Below are 20,224 nucleotides of genomic sequence, written 5' to 3'. Positions count from 1 at the left end.
CCCTTTTTCGGGTCAAGAACCACCTCAAGCGAGTATAAAAACATTTTGGGGATTTTTTCAAAATTTGGTGTTTCCATCACTTGTTTCTGATGCAATAATTCAAAATGCTCATAAAAAAACAGTGTGATGGAAACGTCACATGACCCTTCAGAAATCATTCTAATTTGCTGAATTGCAATCAAAGATTTATTAGCAATGGTGAAAAATGGTGCTGCTTAAAATTAGTTAAAACTGAGATACTTTCTTGGAATCATTTACTCACCCCAATTTTGAGTCTGAAGTCATCATTCTTTTCCACTCCTCCTTTAGTTGTAAATTAGGTCCCACTTTATATTAGGTGGCCTTAACTAATATGTGCTTACATTTAAATTAATCATTTGGTACAATGCACTTTTTGTGTACATACATGTTTTTACATTTTACATAAAAATACCTATATGTAATTACATCTGTAATTCATTTCTGTAATTACATTTATAATTACACTGTTGACCCATCACTTACACCTTAACCCACCCTTAAACCTACCCATATCACCAAACCTGTCCTTAACCTTACCCGTATCCCACCTCAATAGCAGCAAACATGTTTTGCAATACAAAAAGGACCACAATAAGTAATTGTACTTATTTTTTGATGCAAGTACATAGTAGTTAAGGCCACCTAATATAACGTGTGTCCGTAAATTATTATGAATTAAGCCTTATTCACAAAACATGGAAAACAGGTGGTAAAAAGAATTTGGAAGTTGGAACAGGAAACAGAATTTGAATTGAATTGGAATAGGAATGACAAGACAATTACATACAACAGTGCATTATATAAATGAAATATTTAAACAAAACATTTCTGTGGCATTTCAATCTTAGAGGGCATGTTTGCACAGTGACCTGACTTGCATAAAAGGACACATTTGATTTAGCTCCAAGAAAATCAGGAGCTAACACTATCAGCAGGCGCTCTATGAAATTCTAAATGTTTGTGGTCTTGATATACATAACATAAACTTGTAATTTATTTTATTTGTCAGTGATCAAAGAGAACAAGTTAGGGAAGGTATTCTTGATCTCAGATTTTCTTTTTTTTTATGAATGGATGTCTTTTTGAAGCAGTGTTGTACTGATGTGAGATCATGTTCTTCTTGTCTCTGGTCTTTGAGGGCTTGCTCAGTCTAGGCTCTAGGGGGCTGCTGTGATGCTCACACCTCAAACTCTGGAACAAGTACACGAAACTTTGAACTCTGAGACGGAGCAACTCTCCTGGGGCCAGATCAAAATCCTACAATGTTTTGTTCCTCTCTTTGAGGTATTTGATCTTCTATGCTTTCTGGAAGGTTCCTGGAGAACCATTTTTCAAATGTGAAGTTATACAGATTATGATTTATCTTTCATAGTCAAAATACGAACACGCTTATGAGAGTTAAGAAAAACACTGAACAACAAAAATACTGATTTCCCATTATTTACATCTTAAAGTAACAGTTCAACATCATGTACTCACCCTCATAATATTCATCCTTATTCTAGTTCTTCTTGAGTTTCCGTGAAGCAACATTTGAAATATAGCATATGGACCACTTTCATGACACATTTATGGTGCTTTTGCATTCTTTTTTGAGGTTGAAATCTTCAGTATCCGTTCTTTGCAATTGCACGGATAAGAGTGACCATTCTTCAAAATCCCTCCAACGTTTGAAAACAACATGACACTGAGTAAATGATAACGGAATGCACATTTTTGGCAATTCGGATTTTAAACCAAAAGCTTGCTATATTGACTTCACACATTTAACCAAAAAGTAAACACCCTTATGCACTCAAATAGAATTGATTTAATTCACTTGTTTACAACTTTCACACAGGACATGTTGGTATTCAGCCCAAGTGATGCATCAGTAATTAAATGGAAATGTCATCACAGACTTCAGGTCTGCTTCACAGCAAACTCACAACCAAAATTTGAGAGGGCTTCAGATTCCAGACTTCACATCGTCCCCGGGGTCCCCGGTGGTCCCCGGTGGCAATCAATAGACAGACAGACAGACAAAAAATAAAGACTGACGTTTTATCATCTCCTATTTGTTTGCCGCATTGCTCTGACAAAGCAGTCTGAATTGGATTCCCTTTTTGTTTGCGAACGAGTAAGAAGGAGGTGTGATATGAGGAGAGGTGAGAGAAGGGAGGGGGCAGAAATCAGCGAAGGGAATCAGGAGAGCAGGATATGACTCAAGACAAAGTGCTTTAATCACCCACCGCAGCCCCGACTAGGTGACTGCGTTTATCGTCAGAAAGCATCTGAAATACACGTAGACTCGAATTGTGCAGGTACGATTTATCACAGTTTGTGAGAGATCTATGTGGCTTTTTTGAGTGGCTACACTGACCTTGAGGAACACTTTGCAGATACATCTTCCCCTGGAGTGGCAGGGGATGTCACAGGTATCTCTCATTTTTACATCCTGCAGAAAACAAGAAGTGGATAGAATGTTTTTTAAAAAGAGAGTGAGAACCCATGTGTTTTTGGTGAAAACGGTTTTTACCAAAACAGTGAAACAAGATTAGCTTAGTTGGTCATTTAAAGGTGATACAATTTTTTAATTCATGTTAAAATACTTCTTTCCCAGAAACGTTAAATCAAAAGTGTGCCAGAATGGAACCTTTTCACATGACTGTGTTGTCGCGTTTAACGGTCATCAGCATAGTAAATCCTTGAAAGATTTTCATATTTGTATTTTTTTTTTTTTTTTATGTATGTACATTTATAACACTATTCTTTGTATTATATTACCTTTGCATCAAATTACAAAAAAAAAAAAAAAAAATGGGAGTGATGGTAAATTTGACATTGTTCTCTCTTCCTTTTCTTGAAAGTCATGAAAACGCTATCGTTGAATTTTTCTTTTGCTATTTGAGCAAATGGGAACGCAAAAAAATATATTTGTGGTACTCTCCCATTCGCTGCTCTTCAAGTTAACCCCACTATGACGACTTCCGCTGCTGAGAAACTCAGAAATGTGAAAAAGGTCTATTAAGTGTTTGAAATAAATAGTAACAATGACTCAATCAGTCTGCTTGCAATGTTCTCCCATGCAGAACCTATTTAAAATTAAGTTTGGTTCAAACTAATTAACTAATGGTTCAACAATTACGTACTTTATAGCTTTAAAACAGAAATTAATATTAATAGCCCATAGCCCACAACAGCATAATTTCAATAAAAAGAAATAAATAATGAAAAGAATTGTCCTTTGATCTATTCCCCAATCATAAATAAATGTTTTATTATTAATTTGTAATTTTTTTGTTCATATTTTAAACATTTTAAAATATGTTTATTATTAATATTATTATTATTATCATCATTATTATCTGTTCCAAAAAATGTGGGGTCAGTATGATTTTTTAATGTATTGAATTAAGTCTCTTATGCTTCCTAAGGCTGCATTTATTTTATTAAAATAAAAAATATATATTTTAATATATTTTAAAATGCAATTTATTCCTCTTATAGCAAAGCTGAATTTTCAGCATCATTACTCCAGTCTTCAGTGTCACATGATCCTTCAGAAATCATTCTAATATGCTGATTTAATGCTAAATTCTTATATTAATTTTTATAATTATGTTATTTCTTATAACTATCAATGTTGACAGCAGTATACTGCTTAGTGTTTTTTTTTGTTTTTTTTTGGAAACAGTCATGTGTATTGAAGCATATAGTGTATTCTTTCCTAAATAGCAGGTCAGGGTATTTTAAAATGTTATTATCTTATGCAACTGACTAATTTTAATTTCTATTTTAACATTAGCCAAACTATAGGTATATTAACTACACACTGACAATACTTTTCCACTTGACTCCCCCCTGATGTTTTTTTTTATTTTTTTTATTTTTGAAATGTTACCCAGCAACACAAACCAAAAAAATGACCCATGCAAAAGCACTTTCAGAACAACTCCAAAAAAAAAAAAAACCTCCAGACAGCCCTAACCTTAAAGAGCAAGCGTGGGCAGCAAGCTCTCATCGGAAATGCAAGCACCGTGAAGTACTCCATGCTGCATATCTGAAAAGATCAGACATCAGCTATCGGTAAGGAACAATTCTGATGGACATCAAAAGTGAATCGGCGAGCGTGAGTATTCTTAAGTGTCTATAATCCCGTGTGCTTCTATTTGAACAGCACTTCAAATAATTACTGCAGGCAGCTCATCCACCGTCATTGTGGTGGCCTTTACCTCTTACCTAGCTTCAATTTCCTGCCTGGCTGCAGATGCTGCGAGAGATAGCCTGAGATAGCACACCACGGCTGGACAATGCCGCTTCATAATCAAAAGTGATCACACAAAGCAGGCACATTAGCTCATTTTCTAAGCTACATTACGTATGTAGCATAATCTGTGAGATGCATGGAGGTGACTGAGGTATGAATGGTCAAGAAGTTCTTCGCATAAAACCTTTTTGTTTTTTAAACAGACAATGAATTATGTATTCTCCCCATGCAATCTCTCTTTCCACGAGCCTAGCTCTTCATATAAAAGTGCCTTTTTAGTATAATAGCATTTTTAGTAGCACTAAACATTTTATTTTACAGTGCACCCATAATGCTGGTAGCCCAGTGATTATGCTGACCATCTCTAATGGCTTGTACTGCAGGGCTTAATAAAACAGAAGCTGATGTTCTCTAGATTGAATGCATCATTATATTTGCACCTATAAACTCTAATACTGCAGTGATTAAAAAGAACAAAACCTTATGTACAAAAGCTGATGCCCTGGTGGGTTTTTATAATGGTATTAGAAATGCAGTCAAAACAATCTAAATGTAAGAAGGAAATAAATAAATAAAATAAATACTTAAAATATGATTATTACATAAATTTAAATCAAAATAACTTTGAACTTGATGGTACTGTCATAACCACAGGTGATTTTTTAATTTTTCTGTTTCTCTCTTTCATTTTCAAATCATTCTGTAGTATTAAAATAACAATTTATGTTGAGTGGTAACATCTTACAAGTAAATTCAAGCTGTGAAACAAACTTTAATTACAGGGACAAACTATGTACGTACCATTTCCCTGTCCATCACTGGCAATAACGTTCGAAGAAACCCATAGAAAATGTGAACGGTAGCAAAAACTCCATTAAGAATGTAAGAAAGGGTTTAGGAATTATTCTGAATATAATAATTCAGTGTGTAAAGTTAATTTTGAACTCCATAAAATGTGAACTGGTGTGCTGGTGAGCGTGCATATTAAAAGCGGTAATCTCTGAATGAACTTTAATTAAAGCAGTAATGGTCCACAGCTTAAAGTAAAAGCAAATAGGCAAATTGGTTAATCTGTTTAAATTACTAAATTTACTGATTAATAATTAATTGAATATTACACAATTCAGCCGTTCTCTAAATTATTCAACAGAGAGACGGAACCAAATTTGCAGAGGATGATGAAGGACCACGGGACACGGTTACTGTAAAGTGGATGGTGAAAAGTGATTCTTTTGATTTCTTACCACTGAATAGTTTACAAAAACTATTCTGATAATCTTTAATCTAATGCAGTTTGGTTGAGCGAATTGAATAACTGACAACATTTCACCACATTCACCAGCCAAAAATGCTCACACCGTGTGATATTTATTTAGCTTTTACCCTTAACCAATAGAAAAGCAATAAGCAACAGCCTCTAAAAAGTTCACTGCGTTATACTTGACTTGCACAATAAACATTTTCTCGAACCATGGGCAATGAGAAACGTCCTATTTGTTTACACAATTCAATTCAGAGTAATCCATGACGCATTTAATTCAGCGCGTAAATAGCACATTTGTCTTCAGGAAACACATGTTGTTTCACAAAATGTATTGAAGGAGTCTTAAATGGATCTGAGTAATACCCATGGCATGGAAATAAGAACTAATTATGATGAAAAGTCATGATTACATGTTCATAAATCCACAGAGGCAATTCTTTTGCCATGGCACTTTGCACCCACACATAGCACACGATTACTTCACATTAGTGTTTGTGCTGAGCATGAATCAAATAGGGTATCTTAAATCAAATTACATAGCACAGATCATCCGATCATTACCAAATGTGTGACAATGTTGAGAAACAAAGAGCGAACTCGTGAGCATGTTAAATGCAGGGGTGCAATAAGCTCTTCTGAGGGTCCGTTTTGTCATTACAATAATATGAAGAGTTAAACTGAGGATATTAATCACAACGGTTTTGCTTATCCGCATGTCATATGCAAGACTGTCAGTAAATGTATTTGAAGAAAATAGTTTTATTATACTATGAGCAGCAGAATGCATTGATATTAGGCTTTATTTTGAACTTTACACATTTTCACATTAATCTTATAATTATATTGTATTTTTTGCATTTACTTTTTTGGGAGGGCCTTTTTGGTTAAACACTTCTATCAGCTAAGATGCATTAAACTGATCAAAAAAACTGATTTTAACATGTTTACAAAATGTTTCTTGAACAGCAAATCGTCATATTAGAATGATTTCTGAAGCATCATGTGATATTGACGACAGAAGTAATGGATGCTGAAAATTCAGCTTTGCTATCACAGGAATAAATTACATTTTTAAAATATATTAAAACTGAAAAGTTATTTTATATTGCAATATTATTTAATAATATTACCATTTTCACTGTAATTTTGATCAAATAAATCTAGCCTCTTTTTAAGTCCTCCTGGGAGGTTCCTATTTCTATTTAGGAAATCTTAATTACAACATGCCACGTGTTTAGGTAATTTTGGTCTGTTTATTCAGAAACCAGCTAAATTAGTAGTGTTTCTGGCCAGCGTTATTGTTTTTTCTATCAATTGCACACAAAACACATACAATACTGCTTCCGCCTTGATTCTTTGACTAACTTGGACATCCCTCCAACTTGGAAAGACAGGCAGAAAGTAAAAAGCCGTAACTCGCAATTATTCCAATGCAACTTCTTGACTTGAATGAGCCATAAGGCTATATGTATTTTAGTCACGCCAAAATAAAAGTCAAGAAATCAGTTTCCTTTCTACAGTTTTTTTTTGTTGGATGTGCTTCCAAATTTCAATATAAAACATTTGTGCGGGGGTCCAGTATGTTGAATTTTGTTTGATTGCCTGAAATGACTTTCCTCTTTTCCAGTTATGTTGAGCTTTGAACTTGGCTTGAGTCAGCCCCTTATCACCTTAAAGCCAGAGCTGCCATGTGCCTCAGTGTGCAGACAATGCCCCGGAGCGCTGTCCTCAGCCGCCAAGAACAAGATTACTATGCCAACCATTACATTACCCTGACTGCAAAATAAATTAGTGTCCAACCTACAACCGCCAGAAAGTCAGGTACAAAGTTTATTGATAAAGGATCCATCTGGAACTACTTTCTGAGAGACAAGCTGGCATCACAAAAAATCAGAGAGAATGTCTTTAAAAGAAAATCAACAAAGAGATTAAGCAATCTGACAAATATGAAGATGTAGCTTCAAATAAGGCAAGTTATTTGTTACATAGAAGAAGATATAGGCTTGTTTTTTGTCACAACGTCCTGGGTCCTAAAGTTAATAGGAAAGAATATCTTAAAAATCCACAAAATCCAAGTGGACGTGATATTTCTCTTTTTTGACGGAGCCCCTAAAAGGACATGGTGAAGATTAAATAACAAAAACCAAATGCTTTTGCTCATTTCTCAGTGGAATTTTAATTATAATTTTGCATTTAATATAATTTTGCGAGAGAATGCAAATGTTTTTTTTTTGTTGTTGTTGTTTTTTTTCAAGCAAATGCAGGATTTACCGGGGGAAACTTGATATTTTGGCCAAAGAACGCAAATGTTTTGCAAGAGAACACAAAATTTCTCAGGAAAATGCAATACTTTTGCAAGATTATACATAAAATCATATAATTTTTGAAACATACATTTTCTGTGTATTTTTTTAATACATAATATATATATATATATATATATATATATATATATATTTTTTTTTTTTTTATTTATTTTTTTTTTTTTTCATCAGCATGTCCCATTAGGGGATCTGTATATTTTCCATTTGGGAGTCCAATGATAATTATATAATTTATAACAGAAATTATAAAAGATAATTAGAAAATTACATTTATAATGTTACTATACTACTACTACAACTACTACTACTACTATTAATGCAAATAATAATTGCTGTTATTATTAAATAAATGTTAGATAAAATGTTTTAAAATTTAACACTAAAACGCAAGTGCACAAGACACTGCTAAGACATACTGTACTTGTTTACATCAACAAATAATTCTGATACTTCAGTGCACGCTTATATAAATCCCACCAAATCAGTGTGCTGTAATTTATGTATCAGATGAGCTTATATGAAAAATTATGATTAAAAAATAATTTGTTGGAACACGCATCATTTACTGCCCAAAAGTATCGTGGGTGAGTGCAAGCAAAGGGCAACCTCTGCAGATATCAGAGCCACAAAAATGACTCGTATTTTCCCAAAACTGCACAGAAAACAAACAATTACATTCATGACTGCCTTTATTTGCTCCATGAATGAGCAGTGCCAGCCGACAGGAGCAGGCAGATTAATTAACTTGCGCCTCAAAACCTTTATTCTTACAGCACTGTCACATTGACGGATGGCTGATTAAAGTCAATGAGATAGCTATCAGTACACAACGGCCAACAAGTCGAAAGAGGTGTCTGAAAACACACACATGCACACCAAAAAAAACCCATTCCTGATGCTTAAATGAGCACTACGGCAGCGGCCCGTACACTAATGGAGGGCCAGATCACGTGCTGCTGGAAATGAAGAAATGCTCTGAAAGGATGTCTGCTGAAAAGAGACGGAGAAAGGTAGAACATCGTGCCGGTTCCAGCTCAAACTGCCTGTTTCTACCGACTTCTGATGAGATTTCTCATTAGAGGCCTATACAGTGCAGGCTTTGGAAATATTACTGGATTAATTAAAATGATAGGAGTGGGAAGCTTCAGCTGCCAGTGGAGAGAGAGAACCGGGCAGGCGCAATCATTGTTCTGATCAGAGGGCCATTGTCTTCGTGTGAAAGCTGGTGTTGACGATGGCCATGGGCTTGCAAGTGTTTATCTCTAATCCCGGGCCTGTTGCGTGTTTTAGAGGCCCGCCGTTGATTAGGCATTCAGCCCGCTCTCTCTGGAGAGGTTCAAAGGCTTCATTTACGTGCCAGCACTCTGAGGGCTCATCAAAATGTGTTTTCAGACACAACTCCATTCCTGTCTTTCAGGGCTTCGCCATCAGATTTATGAAATTCTGTCGGAAAACTAGTGTGAATGAAACCGTAATGCCAAAGCCTGGGTGAATCTACTATGTATTTAATACCTAAAAATAAATTTAAAAGCACAAATTGTATTGTAATGCAAATCCCTATTAAAATTCCAAATCTAAAACCCAAAGAATTCAACAAATAATACTCCAATAGTGGAGAGTTTATAATCATTTAGATTTATTAATGTTTTTGACTACATGTATTTAATAAAAAAACACAAAACATTAATATTGTGAAATATTATTAAAATTTAAAATTTGTTTTCCATTTTAATGTATTTTAAAATGGCATTTATTGCGGTGACTGCAAACGTGAATTTTCAGCTTCAGTCTTCAATGTCACATGATGCTTGAGCTGATCTGCTGCTCAAGAAACGTTTCTTATCATTATATATATATTTTTCTTATCACACACATATATATATATATATATATATATATATATATATATATATATATCTTTATATCTTTAGTGTCACTTTAGATCAAATTAATGCATCCTTTGTGAATAAATGTATTATTATTATTTATATATATATTTTTTTACAGTTTTTATACTATAACCACTATAACACTATAACCAGGCTTTTGAACTAAAATTTCAAAACCATAACGCCATTTTTTTAAAAAGCACACCCATTTCCCTAAATTATAAACACTATTCTCCTGCTTTGACACATGAGTCAGATTTGGTGAACTGTTACTGCAAAACTCTACACACCAATCCCTACATTTCTCAGTCCTTACACCATGTGGTCATTTAGAAAGCACTAGCATTCAATATTGTTCACTCAAGTCTGCACAGTTTGAGCTAAATTGGCACACAATTAACCAAGTGGAAACACTAGGACTCAAAATTTATCACACACCAATCAGAACCTTCGATTGAGATAAAAGGGCCAAAGTCAGCTTACAGTTTTTCTCAGTCGCTTTGGTGCATTTCTCAGATCAGAAATGAAATTCTTTTAACTACTTGTTCAACCTCCACATCATCAAGTCACTTGTGTGCATCATAAAAAGTTTCTCATTCTTTTGAACAAGTTGCGATCGCTTTGGTACATTCATGCAATTGATTATGTACATTTTTCTCTGGTTTCCAACATTATCAGTTACTATTGCCATGTTGCTCAAAATGTATTAAATAGTTATCTGTGCTATAGTCTTACCCCTCAAAACCTCAAGTCATTGGTTCATTGTATCTAGTCATTACAGTAAATGAAAAATGGTTGATCTAGTTGTCATAAATTGGCAAGCATATTTTCTACACATTTCTATTAGACTTTTTATAAATTTGCCATGAATTGTTCAAGTGAATCTTGACTTTCACTAATGAAGAGAATATAGATCACCAATGACAAGCCAGTTCTCTGAAATAGCTCAAAGGTGCATCTCATGAACCTTCATTTGGAAAGCACATTTGTGCCCATATTTCTTTTTCTTTTCTATTTCACAATGACGTTGTAATGTGTTTTTTTCTTCTTTCTTTTATTTGTCAGACCACAAGTAAAAGTGTAACTGTGAATCATATCCAGTCTTTTCCAATCAATATCCCACATACAGTAATGTGTAAATTTGTACTTTTGAAATATATATACGTATGGCATAAATAAGAACTGCAGCCTTCTGCATTTCAATACAGTAACTGTCATCCAAACTTTGCCATAGTTTACATCAGATAATACTAACAGAGTGCGCTGTTATATTGACAACATGACTAAGCATTTTGAATATCTTGCTTGTGAACAATGACACAATGACTTTTCATTCTGATGGCACTGGTATGTTATCATAAATACTAACTTTTGAGAGATGAACTGAAGATTTTGAGTAAGTTGAAATCCATTGTGTGGTGCTGTTTGTACAAATTGTTTTGAGAAATGCACATACTTCTTTGCAAATGATACAGTAAGGATGATTCGACAAATGCACCAAAGCGACTGAGAAAAACTGTATTCAGGTTTGAAACAATGGATCCAGAGAGACGTGAAGGAAGAGGTCAAGGACACCACAGAGGAGGAGGAGAAGGAGAGGGAGTACGGAGAGGAAGAGGAGAAGGAGAAAGATGAGGAGAAGAAGGAGGAGGACGACAACATGGAAGAGAAAGAGGAAAGGGAAGGGCAAGGGAAAGAAGACAAACAGTCTCATATATTTTAGTTGATGCCTGCCAGGGTTGGATCAGGCAGGGGCAGACTGGGGCTAAAAAGTGGCCCTGGACTTTTTGGCACAGAGCGGCCCACCACACCATAAACCCACCAGCTCATTATTATAGAGCTATTTTTAACACCACTTACTAATATACAAATATAAAACAATACAGATATATTATATATATGTATATATATATATATATATATATGAAGAGTTCAGATGCAAAAGCCTCTAAGCGCCGTCTGAAATTTTCTTCTGAAAATGAGCATTTTTATCAGGCTCCTATATTTATGTTCAGTTATTTCACTTTAATTGCATAGAAAAGGACCTATACACTGCCATTAGAGTAAAATTACTGAACATAAAAATAGTAGCCTGAAAAAAATTTCAGATGGCACTTAGAGGCTTTTGCACCTGAACGATGAAAAACACAGTAAACTGTAATATGTGAAATATATAGAGTTACAATTTAGAATAGCTGTTTTCTATGCAAATATATAGTAAACAATAATTTATTTCTGTGATCAAAGCTGAATTTTCAGCATAATTACTCCAGTCTTCAGTGTCACATGATTCTTCAGAAATCATTCTAATATGCTGATTTGCTCAAAAAACATTTCTGATTATTATCAATGTTGAAAACAGTTGTGCTGCTTCATATTTTTTTGTGGAAAATGTGATACATCACCATTCAGTCTAGAATAAGATTTAAAATAATAATAATAATACTTTTATTCAACAAGGTTGCATTAAAAAGTGGAAGGATTGCATTCAATTTCGTTGTACTTGTACAATGACAATAAAGATATTCATTCATTCATTCATTACAGTTTTTTTTCAACTGCTTACACACAAAATCTTTACTTGTCATCAATTTCTGAAACCTGACACTCAAACAGCAGAAGCACACACCAAATCTGCAAAACCTTACACTAATTCTCGGCATTTGGCTTTAGAATAGGCCTATAAATAGGCCACAGGTCAAGTTATACAGTTTTTCTTGCTTCGTCGCTTTGATGCGTTTCTCAGATCAAAAATGAAATTCTCAAAACTACTTTGTTCAACCTCCACATCATCTAGTCACTTGTGCACATCATAAAAGCAGTTTCTCATTCTTTTGAATAAGTTGCGATTGCTTCATGCAACTGATTATGTACATATGTCTGCGGTTTCCTACATTATCAGTTGCTAATGTCATGTTGCTCAAAATGTATTATATAGTTCTCTGTGCAAGTCAGACCACTAGTAAAAGTGTAACTGCGAATTCGATCCAGTCTCTTTCAATCAATATCACACATACAGTAGTGTAAATTTGTACTTTTGAAATGGATATATGGCATACATAAGAAGTGCATTTCAATACAGTAACTGTCATCCAAACTGTTGCCATAGTTTACATAAGGTAATACTAACAGAGTGCAGTGTTATATTGACAACATGACTAAGTATTTTGATCTCGTTTGTGAACAATGAAACAAGGACTTTTTGTTCTGATGGCACTAATATGTTCATTGACATAAATACTTACTTTTGAGAGATGAACTAAAGATTTTAAGTAAGTTACAGGCTTTTGCAGGTAATCCATTGTGTGGTGCTGTTTGCACAAATTGTTTTGAGAAATGCACATACTTCTTTGCCAGTATTACAGTAAGGATAATTCGAGAAATGCACCAAAGTGACAAAGAAAAACTGTAGGTTTTGAACAATGGATGCAAACAATGTATTTCCTTTCTTTCTTACTGTGTAATACTGTATTCAGAACCACGAATGCTTACAGTTCAAAAAAAAAAAAAAAAGTTTGTTTTCAATCTTGCGTTCATGTTTACCATGATTTTTTTAATGGAATTTTTAATCTCTCTGCCAATTACTTTCAATCTTGTACAGAAATGTACATAGGAGCTCATGAAATAAGAGCTTTATGTTTTGAATAACTGTGTGTATATGATATATCCAAAAATATAATATTATGGCGAAAGTGTTTGCAACGTAAGACAAATGTTTGCTTTTGAAATATGTTTGTGATATTTTGAATGCAGTGCTACATTTTGCAAGAGATGTGAGGCATTTTGCATTTTGTGTGTGCAATTCTTGGATTTGTGTGTAGTTTTGAAAAAGAGAGGCAAAGTTTTGAAAATATGCGTAAGCAGTTGAAAAAAAACTGTAAATTGTAAAATGAAGCACTGCATTCAAAATATCACAAACACAAAGTCTGCTGAAAACGGCTACGTTAATGTTTCTATGTAGCTACACTGTGGCAAACAATGTAAATGGCATTAAAATCTGAGAAATTCGAAAAGGCCAATAGGCCTAGTAGTTTGCATGCCTGAAAATGAATGTCTGTCGTTAAACATTTTTTGTAAACCGTTGGCAAATATTGCTGAATTGTCTCATTATGTTTAGCTGTTTACATTTAATCTCAGCTCGCATTCAAATGCCGCAGCTCAGCTCAGCTTCTGTGAACAGTAAATCCCTCCTTCTTCAATTTGATTGGTTAAAACATTTTGACATTGACGAGCGCTTTGAGCCACCGCGGCTGCACTGAGCCAGAACGCGCTAAATTAATTAGAATGTTTATCTCAAGTGGGCCGCGTGGGCCATTCGTCTGGGCCGATGGAGGGATAGTAATACTGTAATTAATTAATTCTTTACATTTACGCAATGGGCCGGCCCACATTGTACAGTGGCCCACCGGGAAAACTCCCGGTACTCCAGATGGCCAGTCCGCCACTGGGTCGGCCCATCTTGGGACCTGGGGCCGCCTGGGCGAAATGCTTAACATTTATTATAATTAATATTATTATTATTATAACCATAGTGAAATCGTGCAAGCGATAAAAATCCATCCTATGCGCTGTTGGCCTGTAAAAAACATGTTTTTATATATACATTTTACAAATCTGACCAGCCCACATTAAAAAAAATGGTCCGGCCCCTCTGGCATTTGCCAGAATTGCCCGATGGCCAATCCGCCCCTGGGATCAGGCCTGCAAGAGGATTTTACCCCCGCTGCCTGGCCAGGGCCAGATGATACCACAAGCAACACTTATTACCGTGTATGTGTTTGAGGATTTGTGTGTCATGTCTGAGAGCAAAGTTTGGTTCTTGTTCATTTTGCCATGCGAAACAGTGAACTAGAGCTGCAATTTAGTAGTAAAAAAAAAAAAGAATTCTTATAAGTAAAGCAAAAAACGGTAATGGCGCAGGTAAAAGATTTGACAGTCTGGCGACTGTGATGTCATCTCCATTGTGATCCAGCCTCCTCCCGTCCAGCTCCTGTGCAGTTTTAAAAATATCTCTCTGTTGGGCCATTGAGAATTTTTCACATCTCATTGGGGCAGGACAGTAAACACCTCCCTCCATCTGTTCAATTATAAGAGAGATTTAACAGATTATAATTGCATTAACTGTGCTTATCGATTTCCAACATTTGCCACACTCCAAGGAATCAAAGCTCACGGCCAAATGTGAGTCAGAAACATGTCAAATTTGACAAAATAGGATTTTATACATAACACCAATACCTGTTGACATCAGTATGATGCTTTATAAAGAAACACTAACATAAATGAAATATTATTTGTGCAAAGTGAAAATGAACCATTATCAGACTTGTTGGAACAGAACTGTTGGAATTTTTTAAGGGGAGGCAGAGCAAAGCAAAAATCCCAAACATACACCACAACTAGATGAGACAGGGAGGCTATGGGCTTCAGAAAAAGACACTGTCCTGTCTGAAGAGGGCATTCTGTGACTCAGCACAGTTTCTCATGAGCCCAGGGGAGTTCTTCCTAATCAGATCATACTCTTAGAGAAGAGAGAGAGAGAGAGAACAGACTCTCTTACTCTGAGAAGTCAAGGTCTGCAAAAATCTCTTGCCATGAACCTCTCAGCTCTCAGTTGGAACCTAAATGCAGCACTAAAAGATGGAAACTCAAGTCAAGTTCACATCATGAACATGAATGCGGGTTTGGGTTGTCAAGCAGCAAAAGGACAAAAAGCAAAAAGCACCTTAAATAGACATTATGACTTGTGCACTATTTTCATGTCATGTAATAGATTTGGAAAAAGAAAAAAAGAATGTTAAAAGGGCATTTCCAGACGTCTCAGTGTGGCAGATCACATATGATTATATTTTACATAAATAAATAGTTTCTTATTTTGTTATTATAAGCAATGTACATTAGAATTACGTGTAACATTTTTCTTGTATTTAGTAAATTTTAGCAATTTGTTTGCATTATTTTATTGTCGTATGTGTTACCCTGATAGTGTTTTGTCTTTTTGTGTATGATGCATCATGCTGATTTAATTTTTACTATATGTTGATTGTGTATATGGTTATCTACAGTCATCAGTAGGCTAACCCCTAATACACTGTAAAGATATTTTTCACTTTCATTATATGGAAAAGAGCAGCCAGCACATTTGTCAACATTTCTCTTTTTGGGTTCCACAATAGAAAGCCATTTATGTTCGAAATGACAAGATGTTGAGTAAATGATATACAGAATTTGAACTTTTAACTGAACTATAATGCTCAAATGCTCTACAAATTGTTGCTATGCACAAATTTGGTTCACTATCAAGAACTGAAAATCTTCAATGGTTGCCACTAAACAATGCAATACAAGGTAGATAGGTTATTTCTAACTACAAAGCAGGAATATTATAGCATGTAACTGAACATGAAATGGCAGAGCGGGTGTCTCGGCCCTCCGTCGCTCTTTACTGCTGCTTCATAGCATGCCTTCTTTGAACACAAAGTGACAAATTGTTTTTTTCCTGATGTTCTGACATGACAAAGAAAATTCCAAATTGAATAACTTTAGTTGTTTTTCTCTGTGTGAGTCAAAGTGTGTTTGAGCCATGCGAGTGTGCCTCTGTGTGTATGTGTGTGTGTAAAGTGGAAACGCTCACTGTAGGACAGATAGAAAGCCACTGTGAGTAATTGTTTCGCTCAGCCGTGGAGGCACATCCTGGTCCTTTGGAGATAAGCCGGAGTAAATCTCTCTGGATGTCCTGGAAGAGGCAGACGCTAGAGGAGAACAAACACCAGGCCACTGCCAAACGCTATTTGAATGCCCTCTTCAAGATGAGCAGGCCTGAAAAGGCCTTCCTTTTATTAATAAGGAGGGAAAGCCCTATTATAATGCTCTCAGCTGAGCTTTTGGCCCATCATAGAGAAGTGACACATATTCATCAGTGGGGAAAACTGGAGAGACAGACAAGGCAAGGTGACATGCAGATGAGAAATAGAAAGAATCAGTGAATCAAAGAAAAAGAAGGAGAGGAAGAGAAAGCAAGGTTTGTTCACTATACTAAATGACAGATATTGAACCAGGAGTTCATTAAGATCCTGCAGGGGGTCAGTGACACATATAAATGTACAGGATTTTATATTATATATATATATATATATATATATATATATATATATATATATATATATATATATATATATATATATATATATATATATTACAAAAGTAAAAAGACCCTAAATAGAAAAGTTAATTTCTGACTCTACATACACACACAACCTTTTAATTTTGGGGTTTGTACTTTTTTTTTTGTAATTTTTTTTTTTAATGTTTTTGAAAATATCTTATGCTTAACAAGGCTGCATTTATTTGCTCAAAAAAATATAGTAAAAATATGGTAATATTGTGAAATGTAATTTATTCCTGAATTTTCAGCATCATTACTCCTTTGGAAATTATTGTAATATGCTCATATGGTGGTAAAAACATTTGCAATTTTTTTTTTTTTTTTTTGTGAAAACAGTGATACATTTATTTTCAGGATTTTTTGATGAAGACAAGGTAAAAAAAAAAAAATAAATAAATAAGAAAAGATGATTATTTTGATATTTGAAAATATATTCATAAATATATTGTAATTCAAAATGAAACATACAGTAGGTGATCTGTTCAGAACTATATCAAGTAATTCAATACTGATTATTAAAGCTTACTAATGATTAAATATTACAAAATAATTAAAAATAAAATAAATAAATAATAATAATATATAATATATATATATATATATATATATATATATATATATATATATATATATATATATATACACACACACACATTTTGGGAAAACAACCCATGCTCACACTGTAAAACCCATCTAGAGAGTTATTGTGAATAAATCATTGTTTTTTTGACGTTTTTATCCAGCAGTGGAAATAGCCCTAAGAGACCTTCTGATAACATCAAGGATATTACAAGTATCCGCCATCTTAAATGAAAAGCCATTGAGAGAGAAACAGGGGAGAGAGAGAGACAGACGGAAAAGAGTTTTGATGTATTATTCTCTCCTAAGCTGTAAGACAGGTAAAGACCTCCTGTTATCAGGTCCAACCCACCTGCTAACAATGGGATGAAAATGTGGGTATATATGCGAGGAGATCAGCACTCTTCGAAAGCACAGGTCAGACACTGCTCCACCAAGCATGTTACATTATGACCTGTGAAATCAACACATTAGTCAGCTATTCCCATTGAGGATCTTCATTTTCGAAGGTCAAATGCCAAACTAAACATTCCAAGATTTACAGTATAAGCCGTTTTAAAGGGCTACTCTGTAATCTTTCATCATTAAAATGTTTTCAACAAAAAAATTTAACAATATTTCTTTAATACCATCTCATACGGGTTACAGTGAAAACTAATCACCCTAATGCAATGGGAGTCAGTCTGAATCTCGTCTCTAATACGTTCCTGTATATTTGGAAATAATCAGGGTGCTGCCCTGAAGGGGCCACACAGAGTGCTGTTAAACTCCACCTGACCTTTACTATACAGGTGATAACGGGAGCTGGAACAGGGCAGATACAAACAGAGTGGACAGACTTTGATGGCTGGAACCATTTCCTGTCACCCTTATTCATGCCAGTGAACTTATTTGCTGCTCTGCATGGGCTGCCTGCAAGATAAAAGGCATGTGCCAACAGTCCTCTATAACCTGACTAAAAAAAAACACCTTGGACTTTGAGGTCATAACACAAACACAAGGCAATCAAACACAACTGTATACTACTGTATATGTGGATGCTTATAAGAAATGCAAAAAATAAAAATTACAATCAAATATGATGTAAAAAATGTGTCTTTGACTCTTTGATACAAATGTATGATTTACATTTGCATTTATTCATTTGGCAGAGGCTTTTATCCAAAGTGACTTTCAATTGAGGAAAGCAACAAGCGATTACGATAAGATGGCAATAAACACAAGAAGTGCCCGTCCTGTAAGTTTTCAGCCATCATTCAAAACAATAGAGAGGAAATAGAACAGGAAGATTTGAATACAATTGTATGCATTGCATAAAAGCAAATAAGAAAGACATTAAATTATCTCAGGTTTCAAAATTAATAACAAGGACGAATAAGAAGAAATAAGAAGAAATGCTTCTTGAGAACCAAATCAGCATATTAAAGTGATTTCTGAAGGATCATGTGATACTATAGACTGGTGTAATGGAGTAATGGAGTAATAAAAATTCAGCTTTGCCATCACAGGAATTAATTAGGTTTTGAAATATATTACAATAGAAAAAAAAAGTTATTTTAAATTCTAATGCTATTTCACAATAATATTATTTTTGATCAAATGTGACCCTTGACCACAAAACCAGTCATAAGTTGCTCAGGTATATTTGTAGCAATAGCCAACAATATATTGTATGGGTCAAAATTATCCATTTTTATTTTATGCCAAAAATCATCAGGATATTAAGTAAAGATCATGTTCCATGAAGATATTTTGTAAATTTCCAACTGTAAATGTATCAAAACTTAATTTTTGATTAGAAATATGCATTGCTAAGAACTTCACTTGGACAACCTTTAAGGCGATTTTCTCAATATTTAGATTTTTTTGCACCCTCAGGTTCCAGATGTTCAAATAGTTGTATAGTTTTAAAAAAAATTGACCCTTATGACTGGTTTTGTGGTCCAGGGTCACAAATAAATGTAGCCTTTGTAAGAAAATAAAATTTACACTTTGAATAAACATGATGTGACCCGGCATCTACTGCAGAGTTAAATGCCATTCCTGTCCTATTTTACGCAAAACAAGGCATTCCAACTTAGCATTGGACCCACCTAGTTGTTTGTCTGGTTGTCACTCCAGTCGTAAGGAGTATTAGAAAAATATTAAATTTTTGACTGAGCAGAATTATTCTTATTACAAGCACATTTCATGTTTATTCCACACATGCATTATTTAATGATTCACCTGTGTAACATTTTGTAATATGTTGCTGGTATGGTTAATCCTGTGCATGTATTAACATCAATGTCTGGCACAAATGATTTCTGTATTATTATAGTTAAGTGATTTTAATATTAGATTTTAAGGAAATTGGATTACAGTGAATTGAAATTCAGACACATTTTGAAGGTTGGCTTGACAACATTGTTTTAAATAATAAAAAGTCTAGAAAGTTTGAAGGTTTCATAGACCGTTCAGACAGACAATTTCCCAAAATGCCAAATGAGTCGAAGATTGCCTGGTTTGTTTGTTTTTCTTAGCCAATTAGGCAGCAAAAATGATTTATTTTGCAAAAAAATAAAAATAAAATACACAAATGCTACGTTTTAACATTCTCTGAAGTTTTTTCCTGGCCAAATGTAACCAGAACACATAATATTACACACCAGCCTCTCGTAATGAAACAAGATGAAATCCTTTGGAAACTAGAAGACACACAGCTCTTCATAAATTCAGTTTATATGGAGTAAC

General features: G+C 34.4%; 1 long non-coding RNA gene across 1 annotated transcript in view; it reads right to left on the bottom strand.

The window, feature by feature from the left end:
* Positions 1-2,219: 2,219 nt before the first annotated feature.
* LOC131526419 (uncharacterized) overlaps positions 2,220-20,224 on the bottom strand; it is a 29,051-nt gene continuing 11,046 nt past the window's right edge. The window contains exon 3 of the long non-coding RNA XR_009267449.1: positions 2,220-2,458. This is a non-coding gene — a long non-coding RNA (uncharacterized LOC131526419). The remainder of the gene's footprint in view (positions 2,459-20,224) is intronic.

The sequence above is a fragment of the Onychostoma macrolepis genome, chromosome 19 (genome assembly GCF_012432095.1).
Source record: "Onychostoma macrolepis isolate SWU-2019 chromosome 19, ASM1243209v1, whole genome shotgun sequence".
In the NCBI taxonomy this organism is placed as follows: domain Eukaryota; kingdom Metazoa; phylum Chordata; class Actinopteri; order Cypriniformes; family Cyprinidae; genus Onychostoma; species Onychostoma macrolepis.
Note: the sequence above shows the minus strand (reverse complement) of the source record. Positions and strands in the feature narration are given on the sequence as shown.